The following is a 6,499-nucleotide window of genomic DNA, read 5'->3' on the forward strand; positions in this document are numbered from 1 at the left end:
GGGTCACCACAACACGAGGAACTGTATTAAAGGATTGTGGCATTAGGAAGGTTGAGAACCACTGCCCTAAGGCACAAGGTCCTTCTGTTGATAGTGTCATTAATTTGGCCAATAGTATACAATTTAAAAAATTGTCCAGAAAAGTAAATTATATGAGTATAGTTTAGCTATGAACCACAATACATGAGTTGTTGCTTGTACACATTAAACTCTTAAGTGACTGGATACTATTTATACCAAGGGGTTGGTGAGAGGGTAAAACTTTCAATAAAATCAATTACATCGCCATACCCACCAGATTAATATATGTCATAATTAAGCAAGGAGGGCATAGTTAAGTATATACTAGTTAGGTCGGGGGGGAAATTAGAATAGCAAATATATGGTGATGGGGGGGCTCCCATTTATTGGGCACCTCAAGGCAAGAGATCTGAACCAACGCCTGGCAGTTGTATGCCCTTGGGATAGCAGTCATTGGCTTCTTCTCATATCAGGGAGTTTCAGCCTTAATTCCAAGGGCTACAAGTGAGTTTGAGGTAAAGCTCAGTTCACTTAGTGGGATTTACACATTGAGTCCATAGTGTGATCTATGAAGGAAGCTGTGTGTGCCTCAAAAGAACAGAGTTTAAAGGCCCAGTAGTCTACAGCACATGGCCCAAGTCATCAAGGACTGGATGGAACCAAGGTCAAGAGTGTCCACTTAGGAACACATAACCAGACATATTCTCCCCTTGAGTTCCCTATAAGTATTTTAAAGCTTTTTTTGCTTTTAATTGTACAACTCATTTTGACATGATTGAACTATTGAATTCTATGTGTATTATGTCCCAGTAAAACTGTCTAAATAAATGAAAGGGAAATACACGTGAATTAAGTTTCTAGTGAATTCTTACTATAGACTAGGGATGTGAATTGCCTTGCTATGATGCAGAATCCATGGGAAAGTGGATTATTGCAGATGCAGTTAGGCTAAATTTTAACACCTTATTATTTGATCTCCCCTTTGACCTATTTTAAATTTGATCTCATTTTTAATATTTTCTTCTGGGTTGAGCTTTTTCTGTTTTACTTTGTTATTGTTAATTAAAAATATTTTTCTGTATATGAAATTCAGGATAGGTAAATCTAGAGATAGTTACTGGATGAATGGTTCCTTGAGATTATGGGGGGAAATGGGGAGCTAATAATGATGAATACAAGAATGAAGAAAATGTTCTAAAACTGATTGTGGTAACGAATGGGCAAATCTTCTTAATAGGATTGAATTACTGAATTGTATGCTTTGTGAATTATATACTAATAAAATGGTTATATGTAAAAAAAAAAAAGCACTATTTATACAGTGGCCAATCAATAAGGAACCCTACTTCTAAGATGGCCATCTTTCACCATTTCCTATTTTCATGTAGTGGTTGTAGGTGCCATGGAGTCGGCTTTGACCGATAGTGATGGTAGGACACTGCCTGGTCCTGTGCCACCCTCATAATCATTCCTATGCCTGAGTCAACCTATATAGCTGTTAAGATCTCTGAGCCCCTAATAAAATGTTAAAAAAGAGAAAAAAAAAAAGAATCAACAGGAAATTTGTGAAGATATAGATTCATAGAACTACACAAAGAAATTTTGCTTCATAAATTATGTCCTGGGCTCGGTGTTCCACTTATTTAATAAGCTTCTCAAGGGATTTTTGGATTTTGGTGAAAGTAGTCTGTGAACATTTAGAAAGTATAAATTCACTGAGAATAAAGAAATTTTATAGGCATAAGTCCGGAAAAAAAAAAAATCTCTCGGGGGTGCTAGACCTCGGGCCTTGGCTCCGCATGAGAAAGAATTTATGCCGAAGCCTGGTTTGTGATCCTAGTGAGTTTTATAATAGAAGACGCTTCAGGTTTACACAGGCACCTGCTGGGGCCCTCACCCCATGTAGCTTCCCTGGAAGCTGGTCAGAAAGTCACGCGTGGTGGGCTCTGGGCTCTGGCCTTTTCGATTATTCCATGGGAGGCGTGGTCTACCCTGGTTGACCCCATTGGCTGAATTGAATTTACCTGGCCTAGGTGAGCCAGTCCAGGTGCAGCACCCACCTAGGTGTACCTCCCCTTCCTGGCCGGAAGCCTGAACCTCTGAGCATGTGCAGTGTACCACTCCTTCATGGGCCTGTAGCTTGGACCTCTGAGCATGCATAATGGATGCCCCAGTCCCTACGCTAAACTAACGTGGCTACCTAACATAGCTACAGTGTCAACCCATCTTGTTCAGGGCCTTCCTCTTTTTTGCCACCCCTCCACTTTACCAAACTTGATGTCCTTCTCCAAGGACTGGTCTCTCCTGATAGTATGTCTAAAATATATAAGACAAAGTCTTGCCATCTTTGCCTCTAAGGAGCACTCTGGCCTTACAGATCGGTTTGTCATGATACATTCAATATTCTTCTCCAGCACCACAATTCAAATGTATCTATTCTTCTACCGTCTTTCTTATTCAATGTCCAACTTTCACATGCAGATGAGGCAATGGAGAATGCCATGGCTTGGGTCAGCTGCATCTTACTTACCTATTAGTGTAGTTGTGAAGATTTTGGTCTTAATTTTCATTGAGTTGTAATCCATACTGAAGGCCACAATCCTTGATTTTCATCAGGAAGTGCTCAATTCCTCTTCATTTTCAGCAAGGTTGTGCCCTCTGCACATTGTAGGTTAATAAGCCTTATTCCAATCCGGATGCCACACTTCTTCATATAATCTAGCTTCTCTGATAATTTGCTTAGCATACAGATTGAACAAGTATGGTGAGAGGATGCAACCCAGATGCACACCTTTCCTGATTTTAAATCATGCAATATTCCCTTGTTCTGTTTGCACAACTGCCTCTTGATCCATGTACAAGTTCCTCATGAACACAATGAAGTGTTCTGGAATTCCTATTCTTCTCAAGCTTATCCATTTTATTATGGTACACATAGTCAAATGCTTTTGCTTAGTTATGAAACACAAGTAAACATCTTTTTAGTATGATCTGCTTTGAGCCAAGATCCATCTGACATCAGCAATGATAGCCTTGTTCCATGTCCTCTTGTGAATCTAACCGGAACTTCTGGCAGTTCCCTGTCAAGGTACTGCTGCAACCATTGTTGGATGATCTTAAGCAACATTTTACTTGTGTGCAAGATCAAGGACAAATCATTCTATAGTTTGAGCATTCTGTTGGAATGGGCACAAATATAGCTCTTTTCCAGTCAGTTGGCCTGTCTTTCAAATTTCCCGGCATAGAATAGTATTTCTTTTTCAGAGCAATACTCAAAAAGAGAAGGGCTTCTTCAGCTTTCTGAAATATTTCAATGGGTATTCCATCAATTCTGGAGCCTTGTTTTTGGCTAATGCACTCAGTGCAGTTTGAACTTCTTTCAGCATCATTGGCTCTTGCTCGTATGCTACCTCCTGAAATGATGACTGTCGACTAGTTCTTTTTAGCACAGTGACTCTGTATTCTTTCCATCTTCTCCTGATGCTTCCTGCATCGATCACTATTTTTTCTATAGTCTCTTACAATCTAATTTGGTACAGAAATATTTTCCTTTCCTGGCTCCAAATTCTCTCTCTACCCAAGAGCCATTTCTGGGGTACACAGAGAAATTTCTAACACTTCAGTGCTTACCATAATGCCTTTTTGGTCAATTGTACAGTTATCTAAGGGGCACTTCTACTCTGTTCTATAGGGTACCTATTTGTCACAATCAACTTGATGGCAGTGTTTGGTTTTGGTATTACATATATAAAAGGAACCTGATAATACAAGTACGCACAGGACTGCTAATCACAAGATTGACAGCTCTACCCCACCAACCCACTCCTTAAGAGAAAGATAAAGGTATCCAGATGCTCTGGTGAGGATTTATAGATTTGGCCACAATACATAAGATAAAAAAATCAAACTAGCTATTTCCTTATAGGACAGAGACTTTCCCCTGTGGACTTCTGAGACTACAAATCTTTATTATTATTATTTTAAATCATTGTATTGGGGCTCTTACAGCTCTTATTACAATCCATCCAAAATACATTGTGTCAAGCAAATGTGTACATATGTTGCCATCATCATTTTCAAAACATTTTCTACTTGAGCTCTTGGTATCAGCTCATTTTTGCCCACCCCCCATAAACACTTGATAATTTATAATTTTTTATGTCTATACCAACCGCTGTCTCCCTTCACCCACTTTTCTGTTGTTTATCCCCCTGGAAGTGGGTTATATGTTGATCATTGTGATTGGTTCCCCCTATCTTCCACTTTCCCCTCGACCTCCTGATATCGCTACTCTCATTGGTCCGGAGGGGTTTATCTGCCCTGGATTTCTTGTGTTTCCAGCTGTTATCTGTACCAGTGTACATGTGCTGGTCTAGTTGGATTTGTAAGGTAAAATGGGGTCATGATAGTGGGGGAGAGGAAGCATTAAAGAACTAGAGGAAAGTTGTATGTTTCATCAGTGCTAAACAGTACCCTAACTGGATCATCTAAACTACAAATCTTTATGAGAGTAGAAAGTTTCATCTTTTTACAGCAGTGGCTGGAGGGTTCATGTTGATGACCTAGGTTAGCAGCCCAAGTGAGTCACTATGCCACCAGGACTCATATTTAACATCAGTTATCCAAATGTTTGTATTAGCATTTATGCATTCAATAATAAGACACTTCCAGATATGTAGGGTAGCTGTAAGTCAGAATCAACTTGATGAGTTTTTTTTTAATTACCTGAATACAGAGCCCTGGTGAAACTAAGGCTACTAATCACAAAGTCTGTGGTTCAAACCCACCAGCTACAGGGTGAGGGTGGAGTAAGGTGGGAAAGATGAGGCTATCTAGACTGTAAAGATTTGGTCTCAGGAACTGTATACAGTGTTACTAGGAGTTGAAATTGAGTTGATGATAGTGGGTTTATAATCTAGATGTATAGAAAATATGATACAATGCTTAAGTTAAAAAAACAAAACTGGATTACAAAATGACATGCATACATTAATATAAAAAGAAAAAGAGACTGTGGAAGGAACCAAAGTATTGATTTGTCATGTTGTCAGGAGAGACCAGCCCCTGGAGAAGGACATCCTGTTGGGTAAAGTAGGAGGGCAGAGAAAAGAGAGGAAGGCCCTGAAGGAGATGGATTGACACAGTGGCTACATGTGGGCTCGTGCAGAGGAACAATTGTGAAGATGGTGCAGTACCCAGCAGTGTTTGGTTGTGTTGTGCATAAGGTCACTATGAGTCAAAACAGACTCCATGGCGCCTGATAACATTTCTGGGATGAAAAATTAGAGAGGTTAACTTTCTTTCGCCTTTTGTATTTTATTTTTTAAGTTTTGAACAGTAGGACTCTAGTGTAAGTAGTTAGCATTTGTTTTGTCCCACTTTTTTTTAAACATTATTTGGCCTAGGGCTCACCCAGCAAACACATCTCTATTTTATCATGTCATCCAGCTAAAGTTAAGTATCTTCATAAACTCTTTCATATCCACATTGCTAACTAAAATCCTGCAAGTTCCTAGTTTGGGGTTGGGTCTCGTGGAGTTTATGTGAATAAATGATTGCAGAGCAGGGGAACGGCGGTCCCAACTAGCGGAGCTACAAGACAGGGGCTGGCAGGAGCCTTCGGGAGCTGATATTCAAAACTGAGGTGGAAGGAAAAAGGGGCGTGGTGAGGGAGAATTGGAGGCGTTACTCCACCTTTGGCTAGGGCACAAGGGGTTCAGATTTTCGGGCCAGGATTCAGCGGAGAGCGACGGCTGGAGCTTTCACAGCAGGCTTCAGGGCACCATTTATACAGAAGCGCTGGGTCCCATCCGAGTGGGGCTCCTGGAGGCCAAAGAAGTCCTGCCAGCCGGTCAGTGGGTGGGTGGGGTGAGGGCACACTCCAGGTCCAGGAGGCTTCTTGGAATCCGCTGTCTGCAGACGACAGCTGTCCAAAGGCTCCGTACTGCGCGGAAACCTGTCTCCCGATGTGCCAGTCACAGCTCACACTTTACACTTCTCAGCCTGGAAGGAGCTCCTCTCAGGCCTAGCGGCTCCTGCGACTTCCTACTTCAACCGACCCAAACGCCTGGCGGAAGCAGCAGCAGCAGCTTAGCCAGAGACCGCGGCTTCATCCGGGTTCTTCACACCGCGGCCCAATCCTCGGCCTCCTCTGGTCCCACCCTCTCAACCCCCCGCCCCCCCCGCCGCCAATCGCTGATCAGTTCTCAGCCTAACTTGCTGGCATGGGAGTGAAGGCTGATTCCAGCCAATGGGGCCTCGCTTCCCATTTGAAGCCTCCAGTGGGCGGGCGCCGGAGGCGGGCTCTGCTGGCCAGAGAGTTCGGTTGCGCCAGTGCCATGGACTCAGCCGCCCGGTGATATTGACAATAGGAGAGAGAAAGGGGCCTTGACTGGGACCCACGGCGGCTACGGAACGGCGGCTCTGGCAGCGGTGGCTTCAGCTCCAGCGGCTCCTCCTCCTCCTTCCTCCTCCTCTT

Source organism: Echinops telfairi, unplaced genomic scaffold (genome assembly GCF_000313985.2).
Source record: "Echinops telfairi isolate 266 unplaced genomic scaffold, ASM31398v2 ScPeMD7_18;HRSCAF=68, whole genome shotgun sequence".
NCBI lineage: Eukaryota > Metazoa > Chordata > Mammalia > Afrosoricida > Tenrecidae > Echinops > Echinops telfairi.